Source organism: Lathyrus oleraceus, chromosome 3 (assembly GCF_024323335.1).
Source record: "Lathyrus oleraceus cultivar Zhongwan6 chromosome 3, CAAS_Psat_ZW6_1.0, whole genome shotgun sequence".
Taxonomy (NCBI): domain Eukaryota; kingdom Viridiplantae; phylum Streptophyta; class Magnoliopsida; order Fabales; family Fabaceae; genus Lathyrus; species Lathyrus oleraceus.
Window position 1 is genome coordinate 204,316,957 of NC_066581.1, and position 15,604 is coordinate 204,332,560.

The following is a 15,604-nucleotide window of genomic DNA, read 5'->3' on the forward strand; positions in this document are numbered from 1 at the left end:
GGTTTTCTAAAGTCCTCGTGTGAGAGGCAAGCCAATGGTGGCTTTAATTTTGTGAATTGTTGAACTTCAGATCAAGTACCTGGATTTTCCATCTCTGATTTCTCCTTCCATAGAGATCTAGAGCACAATCCAAGGTTACAGGGGTGATGTACATCACCCCAGCTTTAATTTGGTATAAGAATCGCGTGTTTTAGTTGAGGTTGCAAAACCTGCAACTGGTGGCCGGATTTTGTCTTCTCACCGGAGAAGACGGTGGTTTCCACCACCGTCCACACGTGGCTGGCCTTGTGTCCCTTGGATCAATTCTCCATATCTAATCATGGCCTTGCATTGTTATGACTTTTCTAAATTCTTCATGATTCGCGCTTGACTCAAGTACTTGGTGTGCGCGCGCGTCTGATCCATTGATCATGTCCACGTCATTTAATGAAATGGATCAAACGCCTCTGGTTTTTTCTCGTTTATTAATTTCTGTTTTATTTTCTTTAAATCCATTTATTTTAAAAAATTCATAACTTCTTTATTTGGAATCACAAAAATATGGGACCAATTGCAAAAAAAAATCTCTTAAATTCTAGTTTTATAATATGATTTTTAATTATTTTTGTGATTCCATTTAATTATTTTTGTGGATTTTTTTGTTTTTAATTGTTTTTAATTCATTTAAAATACTTTTAGATATTCAAAAATGCCAAAAATATTTTCCTAACATGTATGAATGATGATAAGTCTATGAAAAATATTCTCATCAATTTCTTAATTGATTTGAGATTTATTTGAGATTTTGGTTCATATATGTTATTTTTCTCCATTTTTAATTGTTTAAAATTAGTTTCTGGTTTCAAAAAATGCTGAGAAAATTTGTCAAACCTTGTTTGACCATGTTAGACTTATGATGATCCAATTGGACTTATCCAAGTTGATTTGAATTGGATTTGAAGTTTAACCTTAATTTGTTCATTTTATTTCATGTATTATTTTAATTCCAAAAAATACCAAAAATATGTTTGACCTTTCTTGACTTCTAATCTTCATTTCACTTTTGTTTACCATTGATTGATGTTGATTCCATTCATGTTTGATCAATGAGTTGTGGTTATGTCATTTAAATTTCCATTTTGTACATTTCATCTTCATCTCCTTTCTTCATCTTTTTCTTTTGACCAATGAGTTAATGATTTGCGGTTAGCCTTGAAATATGAGAGGCTTAACCTTCTTTGATCCAAATCAAATTCAACTTGATCAAAGATCAAGTGAATTGCTTTGTATCCAAGATAGGTTGCTTCTTGGTCAAGCAAAGAACCTGAAATCCATACAAGGTCATTCTTCTTTTCTTTTGGCATGACAAGTTGTAGGAGCTTGGCTTACTAGTCATGATCTCTAACTTGTGTTTATTTGCTTATAGTTTTATTGACCGGCCTCAGATAGGTGTGACTACTACATTAGTCCACTTACGATTGCTTAACATAACGCTAAATTGCCTTATTGCACACTAACACTAACTACTAATGACTAACTTTTAATTCAAGCATTTAATTCCTGCAATTTACTTTAATGCAATTTAATTTCTTGCTCATTTATTCATATTTTATTTTCCCTTTGCTCATTTGAGCTCATGTTTATGTTTATGCCACTTGCCTTTTGCTCATTTGAGCATATTATTGTGTAAATATACTATTGTCTTGTGCTTGTTTTGTCTTTGTTTGTGAGAACCCAATGCAAAGAGGAGAAAGGACTTAGAATTAGGACTTCACCTATGCTTAATGGAGTTCAAGAGCACCTAGGCTTCATGTCTTTAGAATGCTAAATTTGTTGAAGAGCAACTAGGCCTCATGCCTTTAGAATGCTTAAATCTTGAAGATGAATTGAAAGGACCCCTAATCTAAACTCCCTCTTTGTCCATTTCACTTATTGCATTGTGAACATTTTGATTGTTTGTTCTTGTGTGATAGGGATCCTAAACTTGAGCTAGTTAGAAGGACCATTGTCATGAGCATCCAAGTTAAGAGAAACAAGCCAATTGGAAGATCCTAAGAGCTTGATTGAATATTTGTTTGATTGGTTGAGTTAATTGTTAAGTCCAAAGGAAAGGAGAAACTTGAATCATCTTTATGATCTCAAGAAAGGAACTCCAAGGGTTTTATTCTCTTCTCTCATCTTTGCATGTTTAGGACTAGCCCTTCTCTTCTTCTCTCCACTCTAACCCAAGCCAAACTCATTTTGTGCAAACATTGACATTGTTTTCAAAACTAGAAACCTAGGCATTATGCCTTTGATTTTCCAAACTCTTTTCATAATACTCATTTTGAATTGAACCTTAAGTCAACTTTGACTTCATTTTGTGAATACTTCTAATTTATAGATACAACTCACTCAAGTTTGTTTTTTGTGGTTCCAATGACCACCTTTGTTAAAATCTGTTTCATAAACATTAGCCATAGGTTTGAGTTATCATAGTGGTTGATGTAAACCTCACCTTATCCTTAGTGATTGGACTATAAGTCTTTCATACTTATTATAGGGTAGATCTCTCACTAGTATGTTGAAGCTCTCCTCACATGGTGGATTGTGGTTTAGGTTGAGTTTTCTCCCTTTGATAACAAAAGACCTTAAGGCTTTTGACCAATTAATCCACCAACTTATTTTGAGATTTTTACCCCAAACTACGAGGTTTTGATCCTACCTTTTGTGATGGTGCGTAGGCAATGGGTTTATCCATTCAAACATCAAAATTGTAAATAATTTTTGTTATTCTTTTCTCATCTCTCCAATTATGTTTGCACAAATATTTTCACAAATACCAACCTACCATACAACTTTGCAAAAAGGGCTCCCTTATAGTACTAAGGATGTTTTGGGTGCTTTAAACCTTCCCATTTCATAACCAACCCCCTTACCCAGATCTTTGACATTTTTATTAGTTTTTTATTTGATTAAACTTCTTGGTTTTTATTCGCTTTCTAACCTTTCCTTTGGATAAATAGAAGTGCGCTGGCGACTCGAATTGTATGATTTACTTTTGATTTAGACAATAAATCTAAAGGTGACGAATACCCCGCTACAAGGCCCAGTCCCGTATTCATCATATAAGGCTGTACCGTACCAGTACAATGCTACGATGATAGAGAATGGTCAAGAGGTCTTGTTACCTACGACCAGTTTAGTGGTGAGCATTGTCGATGTTACAAAGGTGACCCGCAGTGGTCAAGTGTTTGGACCGGTGTTCCCGGAAAATAAAGAGGAAACTATTGTTGGTAAGAAAGCGGAGGTGCCTAATGTAGATCCGGTTGGATGTTCAAAAGATAAGTCTGGTGAATCCAACAACTTGAAAGCCAATGATGGTGATGAGTAAATTTAATGTGGTTGAGCAGCTGCTTCAGACTCCCTCAAAGATTTTAGTGTTGTCTCTGCTTTTGAATTCCGAAGCACACAGAGAAGCACTACAGAGAGTTCTTGAACATGCATATGTAGAGCAGGATGTTACTGTGGATCAGTTTGATCACATAGTGGCTAACATCACTTCATGCAATAATTTGAGCTTCTACGATGAAGAACTCCCTGAAGAGGGAAGAAATCATAACCTGGCTTTGCATATTTCAATGAACTGTAAGGAAGATGCTTTGTCAAATGTGCTCGTTGACACCGGTTCGTCACTCAATGTGCTTCCGAAGTCAACCTTGTCAAAGCTATCTTACCAAGGAGCACCCATGAGGTATAGTGGGGTGATTGTCAAAGCCTTTGATGGCTCGCTCAAAACGGTTATTGGTGAAGTGGACCTTCCAGTTAAGATAGGTCCGAGTGATTTTCATATTACTTTTCAAGTAATGGATATCCACCTGGCCTACAACTATTTACTGGGAAGGCCATGGATTTATGAGGCAGGGGATGTTACCTCCACTATGCACCAGAAGCTCAAATTTGTCAAGAATGGCAAGCTAGTGATTATGGGAGGAGAGAAAGCACTATTGGTTAGCCATCTGTCATCTTTCTCGTATGTTGAAGATGAGGATGAGGTTGGAACTCCATTCCAAGCCTTATCTATTGCTTCTGAGAAGAGAGTTGGGGGCACCTATGTCCTCGCTGAAAGATGCTCAGAAGATTGTTGAAGAGGGTGTTGTTGATCAATGGGGGCGCATGGTAGAGGTCTCCGACAACAAAGGAAGAACTGGTTTGGGGTTCCAGAAGAGTTCGTCAATTGCAAGATCTGAAGATATGCAACTCAGCTTCCGTAGTGGAGGGTTCATTCATGACAGTGAACAACACTTAGCTGTTGTGATAGAGGATAGCGAAGAGGAAGAGGAAGACTGCACCAACTTTGTAATGCATGGAAAGACATGCAACAATTGGACTGCTGTTGATATTCCTTTTATTTTGCATCGATCTAAGTAATTGCTTTTATATTTTAAAATCTTTCTCCTATGCCTAAGGGAGAAATGAGCATTGTTTGGGCATTTTAAGTTGATCATTAATAAAATTAATTCTATTTATCCATATCTTTGATGTTTGTTTTACTTTTTGCTTTATTCTGAAAATGGTAATCACAAAAAACATAAATAAACAATATAATTGTCCATCTGCATAATATTTGGTCACAAATTCACTTCTCTAAAATCAAAATATTAAATCATTATGCAGGTTGGTTCCTAACCCCATTGAATACAATGATCCTTCTCCTTCTCCAAATTTTGAATTCCATGTGTTTAAGGCCGAGGAGGAAAGCGATGAAGAAGTGAGTGATGAATTGTCTCGTCTTCTTGAACAAGATGAAAAGGTTATTCAGCCATTTAAAGAGCAGATTGAGCTAGTCAACATGGGTTCCAAAGATGATGTGAAGGAAGTCAAGATTGGGTCTCGACTGTGTCCAGATGCTAAAAAGGGGTTGATTGATCTTCTTCGAGAGTATTCAAATGTGTTTTCTTGGTCCTCTCAAGACATGCCTGGTTTGGATTCTGAGATTGTGGAGCATAGATTGCCGTTGAAGCCAGAATACCCGCCAGTCAAGCAGAAGTTGAGAAGAACGCATCTTGATATGGCTGTGAAAATCAAAGAGGAAGTTCAGAAGCAGATTGATGTCGGTTTCCTTCTGACCGTTGAGTATCCGTAATGGGTGGCCAATATTGTCCTTATCCCAAAGAAAGATGGAAAAGTCTGCAGGTGTGTTGACTATAGAGATTTGAATAAAGCCAGTCCGAAAGATGATTTCCCTCTGCCACACATTGATATGTTGGTAGACAATACTGCTAAATTCAAAGTCTTTTCGTTTATGGATGGATTTTCCGGATACAATCAGATCAAGATGGTACCCAAAGATATGGAGAAGACCATATTCATTACACCCTGGGGAACATTTTGTTATAGAGTGATGCCTTTCAGTCTAAAGAATGTTGGTGCAACTTACCAGAGAGCAATGACTACTCTTTTTCATGATATGATGCATAAAGAGATTGAAGTATAAGTCGATGACATGATTGCTAAATCAATTGATGAAGAGGAACATGTTGAGCATTTGTTGAAGCTATTCCAGCATTTGAGGAAGTATAAACTCCGCTTGAATCCCAATAAGTGTACTTTTGGTGTTCGTTCTGGTAAGTTGTTGGGCTTTATTGTCAGCGAGAAGGGTACTGAAGTTGATCATGCCAAGGTCAAAGTAATACAAGAGATGTTTGCGCCCAAAACTGAGAAGCAAGTCAGAGGTTTTCTCGGCCGCTTGAATTATATTTCCAGATTCATTTCCCACATGACTGCCACATGTGCGCCTATATTCAAGCTTCTTCGGAAAGATCAGTTTTGTGATTGGACCGAAGACTACCAGAAAGCTTTTGATAGTATCAAAGAATATTTGCTTGAACCTCCGATTTTGTCTCCGCCTATTGAAGAAAGACCGTTGATCATTTATTTGACTGTGCTCGAAGATAGTATGGGTTGTGTTCTTGGTCCGCAAGATGAGACTGGAAAGAAAGAGTTTGCAATCTACTACCTCAGTTAGAAGTTCACCGACTGTGAGACTCGGTATTCTATGCTTGAGAAAACTTATTGCGCATTGGCTTGGGCTGCTAAGCGTCTGCGTCAGTATATGTTGAATCATGTCACTTGGTTGATATCCAAAATGGATTCAATCAAGTATATATTTGAGAAGCCTACTTTAACTGGGAGAATCGCCCGTTGGCAGATGTTGTTATCAGAGTATGATATCGAATACCGATCTCAGAAGGCGATCAAAGGTAGTATCTTGGCTGATCATTTGGGTCACCAACTAATTGAAGATTATCAGTCAGTACAATATGATTTTCCAGATGAAGAGATTTTGTACTTGAAAATGAAAGATTGTGATTAACCATTGCTTGAAGAAGGGCCAGAACCTGGTTCCCGTTGGGGCATGGTATTTGATGGAGTTGTTAATCAATATGGAAATGGCATTGGGGAAGTGATTATTATTCCTCAAGGCACACATCTGCCATTTACAGCTAGATTGACTTTCAAGTGTACAAACAACATGGCAGAATATGAAGCTTGCATTATGGGGCTTGAAGAGGCCATGAATCTCAGAATCAAGTATTTGGATGTCTTCCGTGATTCCGCTTTGGTTGTGAATCAGATCAAAGGAGAATGGGAGACAAATCAACCTGATTTAATACCATATAGAGATTATGTGAGGAGGATTTCAACTTTCTTTACAGAGGTTGAATTTCATCATATCCCTCGAGATGAGAACCGGATGGCAGATGCTCTTGCTACGTTGGTATCGATGATTGTAGTGAAGTATTGGAATGAAGTTCCCAATTTATCTATGATGCGTCTTGATAGGCAGGCTCATGTGTTTGCTGTTGAAGAGATCAAAGACGAGAATCCATGGTATTACGACATCAAATGTTTCCTCCAAAGTCAGATTTACCCGCCTGGGGCATCTTTGAAAGATAAGAAGACTTTGAGAGGATTAGCCGGTAATTTCTACTTGAATGGTGAAATACTATACAAGAGAAACTTCGACATGGTTTTGCTCAGATGCGTGGATAGACACGAAGTAGACATGTTGATGACTGAAGTGCATGAAGGTTCCTTTGGTACTCATTCCAATGGACATTCAATTGCGAAGAAGATGTTGCGAGCAGGTTATTATTGGCTGACAATGGAATCTGACTGTTGCAAATTTGTGAAGAAATGCCACAAGTGTCAAATATATGCTGATAAGATTCATGTTCCTCCGACACTATTGAATGTTATCTCTTCCCCATGGCCCTTCTCCATGTGGGGAATTGATATGATTGGGATGATTGAGCCCAAAGCTTCGAATGGACATCGTTTCATTTTGGTGGCAATTGATTACTTCACAAAATGGGTTGAAGCGGCACCGTATACGAATGTAACCAAGCAAGTTGTTGTAAGGTTTATCAAGAATCAGATCATATGCCGTTATGGTGTGCCAAGTAAGATCATTAATGACAATGGATCGAACTTGAATAACAATATGGTGGAAGCTCTTTGCAAAGACTTCAAGATTGCACATCATAATTCTTCTCTCTATAGATCCAAGATGAATGGGGCTGTTGAAGCTATGAATAAGAACGTCAAGAAGATTATCCAGAAGATGGTTGTCACGTACAAGGATTGGCATGAGATGCTCCCATTTGCTTTACATGGGTATCGTACATCCGTCCTCACTTCAACAGGGGCAACCCCTTTCTCTCTTGTGTATGGTATGGAAGCAGTACTCCCCATAGAGATTGAGATTCCTTCATTGTGTGTGCTCATGGAAGCCAAGTTGACTGAAGCTGAATGGTGTCAGACCAGGTTTGACCAGTTAAATTTGATTGAAGAGAAGAGATTAACTGCCATGTGTCGTGGTCAGTTATATCAGCAGAGAATGAAGAAAGCTTTTGATAAGAAGGTCAAACCTCGAGTGTTCAGAGAAGGTGAACTTGTGCTCAAGAAGATTTTATCGTTCAATCCAGATTCCAGAGGAAAATTGACTCCCAATTATGAAGGCACATATGTTATCAACAAAGCCTTTTCAGGCGGTGCATTGATTCTTACAACTATGGATGGTGAAGAGTTCACTCGTCCTGTGAATGTAGATGCAGTCAAGAAATACTTCGCCTAAAAAAATAAAAGAGCAGCTCGCTAAGTTGAAAACCCGAAAGGGCGGCTTAGGCAAAAATGAGCATCTCGGTGGATTGAAAATCCGAAAGGGAGTTCTAGGCAAAAATTAGAGACATAAAACATAAAGAATTTCCTGATAAGTTGAGTACCCCACCTTGGGGCAACTTATGCAAAAATTAGGGATTATGGCAAGTAACTACATTTTGCTGATCTTCAGTGATTCTGAAGACTTGTTTGAGTACAAGGGTTGACATCAGTTCATCATCCCAACAGCGGTCAAGAGCATAGTGGATATCAAGAGTTGGTAGAAGGATTAAGGATCATTTGTATTCAATGTAACCCTTTTCCATGTAAATTACCATTTTCAACTTTTGTAAGATCTATGGAGTCTTGTCATTTACAGACTACCATCCTATTAAATAAAGTTGAGCTTTTATCCAATTGTTTCTACTCTTATTTACTTCAGCCAATAGTTTTAAATTTTATTATGATCATTTTGAAATTAAATTTTTAAATCAAAATCAAGTTTTCTTTAATATATATAAGCAAGAATTTTTTCCAGAGCAAGTAAAAGGAATATCAACAGCATTTCAGTAAAAAGCAAGTCCTTAAGTGCGAAGCATCAGAGGTTCCCCAAGCAGTTAACTCTTCGGGTATCCTTAGACATCAGTGTTGATTTGGTTCCTCGGTGGAGTGTTTGATCCCCGACAGAGTTTCTTTCTTTATCCTCAGCTGAGTTGGTTGATTCAGATACCCTGTGGCATGTCCTTGTCCCCAACAGAGTTTCGGCCTTCCCTAGCGGAGTTCGTGTTTCCTCAACAGGTGGATCAACATCAGAAGATGTTTGATCTTTTCCAGTAGATCGCTTTGGTATCCCCACCAACCGCCATGTATTTTTGCTCCCAGTCAGAATTTCCTCCAGGTTCCTGAGCAGATTTTGTTGATTATTTTCTTTGTAGGGTTGTCTCCTATTTTTATGGTGTTGACCTAAAATTCCCCATAGATTGGATGTTTTATCCTCAGCGGATCTCCTCCATCCTCAGCTAGGGTTGAGCCCTTGGGATGTTGATCTCTCTGTTCTCCGGCTGTTTGTCTCCATATTTTATGGATTGATCGAGGATTATACCGGTGGTTCAATTTCTTTGCGACACCTTTGTATCCTTTGTGATCGTTTTGTCAGCATAATCACCATATATACATATACATATACATTCATATAATTTCATAATTTGCATCCTATTTTGATTTGTTTGAGATTCTCATTCTCTGTTATGGCGGTACTTTATCCCCATACCAAATCTGATGTATGTCCTCTTTCAATTATAGAGTGTCAGCCCCTTAAGCAGAAAGACTTTAACCTTTCTTTGTTTCCCCACTGAGTTTGTTTCCTCGTGGATGGTTGTTATTTCAGTTTCCTCTCCAGCAAATTTTCTGGATGGAGTTACTCCCCTTGAGTTATGTCCTCATTGGGTTGAGTCTTGTTTGATTGTTTCTTTCTAGCTCTTACCTAGATAGGTATTTTGGTCCCCTAAGAGTCTATTACCCAGTAACTGGTAATATTCTTCTTAGTTTGCAGTTTGTTACTTCTTGCCCAATAACCCGACAAAAGTACCCTTTTTTCCCTCAGTAGAATCCCCAACGGATCTATTTCCCAGAAAGTATATCCTTGATATGTTCATCTTAACCGGTAACAGATATCTTTTCTTCCCCGCAGGAGTCTATCCTTGATATGTTCACTTTAACCAGTGACTGATATTCTCTTCTTTGGTATTCTACCCAGTAAAAAGGTAGTTGTAATCCCTATTTTTGTTCCTTAGAGAGTTAATCCTTGATATGTTCATCTTAATCGATGACGGGTTTTCTTCTCTTGTTGGTTTTCTACCTAGTAATCAGTAGTTGTAAATCCTATTTTTTTCCTTGTGCGGAGTCTATCATTTATATGTTCACTTTAACCAGTGACGGATATTCTCTTCTTTGGTATTCTATCCAGTAACTGATAGATGTAATCCCTATTTTTGCTCCCCTTTTCAGAGTCTATCCTTGATATGTTCACTTTAACTAGTGACATATTTTCTCTTTGATTGGTTTTCTACCCAGTAGCCGGTAGTTGTAAATCCTACTTTGTCCCCTCGTAGAGGTAATCCTTGATATGTTCATCCTAACCGGTGACGGATATTCTCTCCGACGGTTTTCTATCCAGTTTTCGATACATGTAATTCCTCCCTTTTTGTTCAGTTGGTATATCCTTGATATGTTCATCCTAACCGATGACGGGTATCCTCCTTGACGTTTCCAAGCAAGTTTATCCTTGATATGTTCATCCTAACCTATGACGGATTTTCTTCCCTGCTGAGTTTATCCTTGATATGTTCATCCTAACCGATGACGGATACTCTCACCCTTAGTTTTCTGCCCAGTAACTGGTAGTTGTAAATCCTATTTTCTGCAGTTTTCCCTAGCAAGGTTATTCTTACCCAGTAACCGGTAATGAATACTCCCTCCTGGCATTTCCACAGCGAGTCATCCTTGATATGCTCATCTTAACCGATGACAGATGTTCTCTCGGTCAGATCTTTATTATCTCCTTACCCAGTAATAGGTAGTAGATAATAGATTTCTGCTCCTCCTGTGTTGAAGTTTATCTTCCCCAGTTGAGTTGAGTACATTTTTTCCTTAGTGAAATCGTTGTTCCCCTGCACGAGTCGAGTGTGTCAGTTTTATCCTGACTTATTCGTACCCCCTGCAGGTGTGTGTTTCCCCGGCTGAGTCTTTCCATTTTTATATGGATTTCCTCGAGTCCCCCGGTAATTTTAAGTCGTAGCCTGGCCTACGCATAAGTTCCTTTTATACCCTCAAAGTCTAATTTGGGTTCGAGAAGCTGAGGACCGTAGAACATTTACACCCTTTTGGCCTATTTAGGACGTAGTGCGGAGATTGTTCAAGCGTAGACTTGATAACAGTTGTTACACGATACTACACTCGGACGAGTTTCTCTTGAGAATATTGTGGGTCGATGAGTCATTCATCTTAACCTGTAATATCCGATAGATGGAATTAAGACTCTGGGAACTTTTTAGAACATGGTCTATAGGTTTTTATCCTTAGTTCACTCCTTTGGGATGGTTCTTACCCAGACTCCGTGCTCGTGACTCACAACAAACCCTTGATTCTTGGTTGATCCAATCAAGTCTTGTCAATATCAATGGAACTTGGGTGTTGATAAGGTGTAAACTATAATCCACCAAAATGGATGATTGATCTTGACAATGACTTAATTCATCCCTTGACCTTTGTTTGTTTTCCTTGTGTGTGATCCGTTATTTGTGATTGTTGCATTCATGCATTCATGCGCATCATAACATTCATCACACAAAAATTTCAAGGAACTGAGGTATTATTTGCAAATATTTTTCAGACCATGGATTATGGACAAAGGAACACTAAGAAGTACAGTTTCAGATGTTCCGACTTGAAAGAGTTAAGGAATCTAGCATCTTTTGTATTAGATCCCTTGGACTTCAAACAACGTCATGGGAAGCTTCTGTCTATCTTGTCTACTGATGTGGCTGAAGGACTTTTGAGTGTGCTAGTGCAGTTCTATGATCTTCTCTACTGTTGCTTCACTTTCCCAAATTATTAGCTTGTGCCTACATTGGAGGAGTATTCTCATCTCTTGGGAATACCTGTTTCTAGTAGAGTACCCCAATTTTGACCCTAAGATCCCTCATGCATTTTCATCATAAGCATAAGCATTGGGATCATACCTTGGCATCCTCCTTGCCCCACTTTCATTGGGTTTGTTTTGGGAGAGAACACCAAGCACTTTGTGATTATATCATACTTGTATTTTATCATTTCACTAACCAAAATACCATAAATATGCCTTTGTATTTGTCTAACTCTTTTGTAGGTAGGGCATGATCTCATTGATTCATCAAGATCACATCTAGGGTTTGAGACCCTCATGAACAAAAAGAACAACCAAGAATTGATCCAAGAATGGTTATGAACATCATATATGAGTCCCAATATTTTATACATGTTATATTGATCAAGTTTGCTTCAAGAGTTTGAGGGTGATTTGCCTTAGAAACCCTAGTTTGAATGGGTATCTTGAGTAACTTCTCGAATAAGCCATCTCACCAATTGATCAAATTTCTCAAGGGACACTTCAAATTTCATCATCTTATGCATATATGATCTACCATGAGCCAAGAAAGTCAAGAGAATTGAAGGTTAGCAAGTTGGTAGATGGTGGTTGGCCAGATGAATTCATCTGATCAAAACCGGGTCTCCCTAGACCCTATCTCCTACACTTTTCACCATATGAAAATTATTCCAAGAGAAAAATTACTCTAAATGACATTCTAAACAACTTTTATGTTGATATATAGAGCTAGTTTTGCTTGGAAAATCATTTTCTATGTTGAAATATTATAAGTCATTTTGTCTAAACCCTAATTTGAAAGTCAACTTCCCAAGGCCATAACTTGCTCAATTTTCACGAGATGAAATATTTCCAAGTTGCAAAATCAAATTAAATGTGTCTACTTCAACATTGATGTTTGGAGTGGGAGCTAATTCAACTTTTTTGAGCATGTGATATGAGGCTACATTATGGGTCACTTTTGACCTATACTATTGATCAAGTGATTTTTCCAAACTTCAAAAATGCATAAATCTATCATTTAAAATCCAAATGACATGAAATTTGTGACCATTTTTAAGGTCTTTGAGAGAGCTACAACTTTGATGAATACACTTTTCTCATTTGACGCCCATAGAAAATGTTAAGCAAGGTGGAATATTGAGACATATGGCATGTCACTTAGAAAAATTTTGATATGTCAAACTTTTCCAAACTTCTACCTCAAATTTCTCCAAGTTCCAAGCTCCAAATGAATAAGTATTGAACATCAAAGTTGTTCCTATTGATCTCACCTTTCCAAAGAGCTCAAATTCATTCATTTTGGAAATGAAATGCATAAGTTGCACATGGCTTAAACAGAGTGACATCACTTAGCAAAGATCAAGCTTCAAACACTACGCCAAAAACTGGAATAGACAGCGCCCCTTAGAGGGCGCTTTATTACAAAAGTGCACTCTAAAGTGAAGAGAAAAAATAAGGAGCATACTACTAGAATAGACAGCGCACTTTAGAGGGCGCTTTTGTAACAAAGCGCACTCTAAAGTGAAGCGAAAAAATAATGAGGAAATGGAGGGACACCAATAGAGGACGCTTTATTGAAAGCGCCCTCTAAGGGTAACCTTAGAGGGCGCTTATAAAAAAGCGCTCTCTATGTTCATGTACATTTCCAGTTTATAAGGCGCTTTTGGAAAGCCTTAGAGAGCGCTTTTAGAAGCGCCCTCTTAGGCCCCCTTTAGAGGGCGCTTTTGTAACAAAGCGCCCTCTAAAGTGAAGCCAAAAAAAAAATGGAGGGACAACAATAGAGGGCGCTTTTGTGAAAGCGCCCTCTAAGGTTACCCTTAGAGGGCGCTTTTGAAAAAGCGCTCTCTAAGTCCATGTACATTTCCAGTTTAGAAGGCGCTTTTGGAAAGCCTTAGAGAGCGCTTTCAGAAGCGCCCTCTTAGGCCCCCTTTAGAGGACGCTTTTTTTGAAAAAGCGCCCTCTAAGGTCCCCTTTAGTAAACATTAAAATTATAACATATACTGCATGTCTCTTTATTTTCCCTCTCTATAAGCTATTTCGTTTACGTAACTGGGTTTTCTCTCAACTGCGATTACTCTCTACTGCGATTACTCTCGTCCTCCGTTCGTTCTCCCTCCCTCACCGTCATCGTCGCCGTTCGTTCTCCCTCCCTCACCGTTCACGTTCACTGCGTTATCCTCTTCCACCGTCACTGTTCACTTTCTTCTCCATCGTTACCGTCACCTTTAAGGTATTTCTCTTCTCCATCGTTACCGTTCACTTTCTTCATGTGTTTGATTAGGGCATTTTCTAAACTTAGTTTTTCATTTTGTGCATTATGTTGATTAATGTTGTTTAGGGAAAACTGAGTTTTTTATTTCTTATTGAAAACTGATATATTTGAAGTGTGTTTGAGCTTGTTCTTGGAAGTTTGATGATTATGGATGCAAGTTTGTTCATGCATGTTCCAAACACCATAAGTTTGCATTGGTCTTTTGCATGCAGTAGGTGTGTGTGAGTTTGTATTCAATAATGATAAAAAAAAAAAAAGAGTTTAGATTGTTGTAACATGAGAGAAATGGAAGGTATATGAATGTGTTCACGTATTGAATCATTGTCTTACTTGGGTCTTATTGAATCATTTCTATATTACAGATAAAATGGCTAACCAAGACGATACCCATGCCGCGAATGAATCACGTAATAATGTTGAAAAAGAAATCAAACGAGGATTGACTGTTATGAAGTCAATCATTCGTGCAAGAGACAAGGGTGTAAAATTTGAAGTACATTGGAGTGCTGAAGACCAACTAATTGAGCCTAACGGTTCAATGTTGGCAAGTTACATTGGTTTCCTTGTTCGCCAACATATTCCGATTACATGTGATAATTGGAGAAGTCCGGACTTGAAGGTTGGCAAGGAAAAAATATGGTCGGAGATACAGGTACTTACCATATATTGTTATATGTTTTTTTTGTTGACTATTTGTTAACCATATATTGTTATAATATTACTTTATAATAACACACTCCATTTGTATGTTTTTTAGAGATCCTTTCACATCGATGAAAGCCGGCAAAAATATTGTATTCAATTGGCCGGAAAAAGACTCTGAGGATTTCGATCCTTTTTGTGCAACAAATTTCTCAAGGATGAGGAAGGAAAATTTGTTGAAGGAGAACGGCCAATGAAGTATGCCGAGATTATTTCAGCCGATGAATGGGATAACTTTGTCGCCAAACGAAGAAACGAAAAATTCCATGTAATGTCTATTAATTATGGTATTATACAATTGTTAAGTTACTTGGTTCTAATATGCCTTAAACTTTTTTATCCAGGAAGTAAGCGACATAAATAGGAAAAGGGCATCAAAACCCGCGTATCCGTACAAAAAAGGGCGTACGGGTTATGCACGGTTACAACAAAGAATTGTGAGTATATTCAAATGCTATGAGCTTATACATTGTCACAATATGTTATAATTGATGATCTTATAATCTAATTCAATGTGTAGCTAGCCGAGGAGAAAAGTGACGCAACATCTCTTCCGGAGCACGTATTATGGAAGGCTGCTCGGGTTGGGAAGGATGGGGCTGTCGTTGAAGCGGTCCAAAATGTTTATGACGAATGTGTAAGTATATGTAACATTATTTCTTTAATTATATCGAAAATTTTGTTAGACATATAATTCATTTTTAATCTCCTCTAATAATATTTCAGGAGACTTTATCCCAAACCGTACCTTCAACCGAGGTCCAGGATTGCAGGAGCGTACTTAGTCGAGTACTAAATGTTCCTGAGTATTCCGGTCGTGTGAGGGGTAAGGGTTTTGGTGTGACTCCGTCGTCATTTTATAA

General features: G+C 38.1%; 1 long non-coding RNA gene across 1 annotated transcript; it reads left to right on the plus strand.

Annotated features, from left to right (window-relative positions):
• Positions 1-14,438: 14,438 nt before the first annotated feature.
• On the plus strand, positions 14,439-15,178 carry LOC127126308 (uncharacterized). Its single transcript, XR_007804948.1, has 3 exons — positions 14,439-14,691; positions 14,797-15,009; positions 15,086-15,178. It is a non-coding gene; the product is annotated as an uncharacterized LOC127126308 (long non-coding RNA).
• Positions 15,179-15,604: the final 426 nt, after the last annotated feature.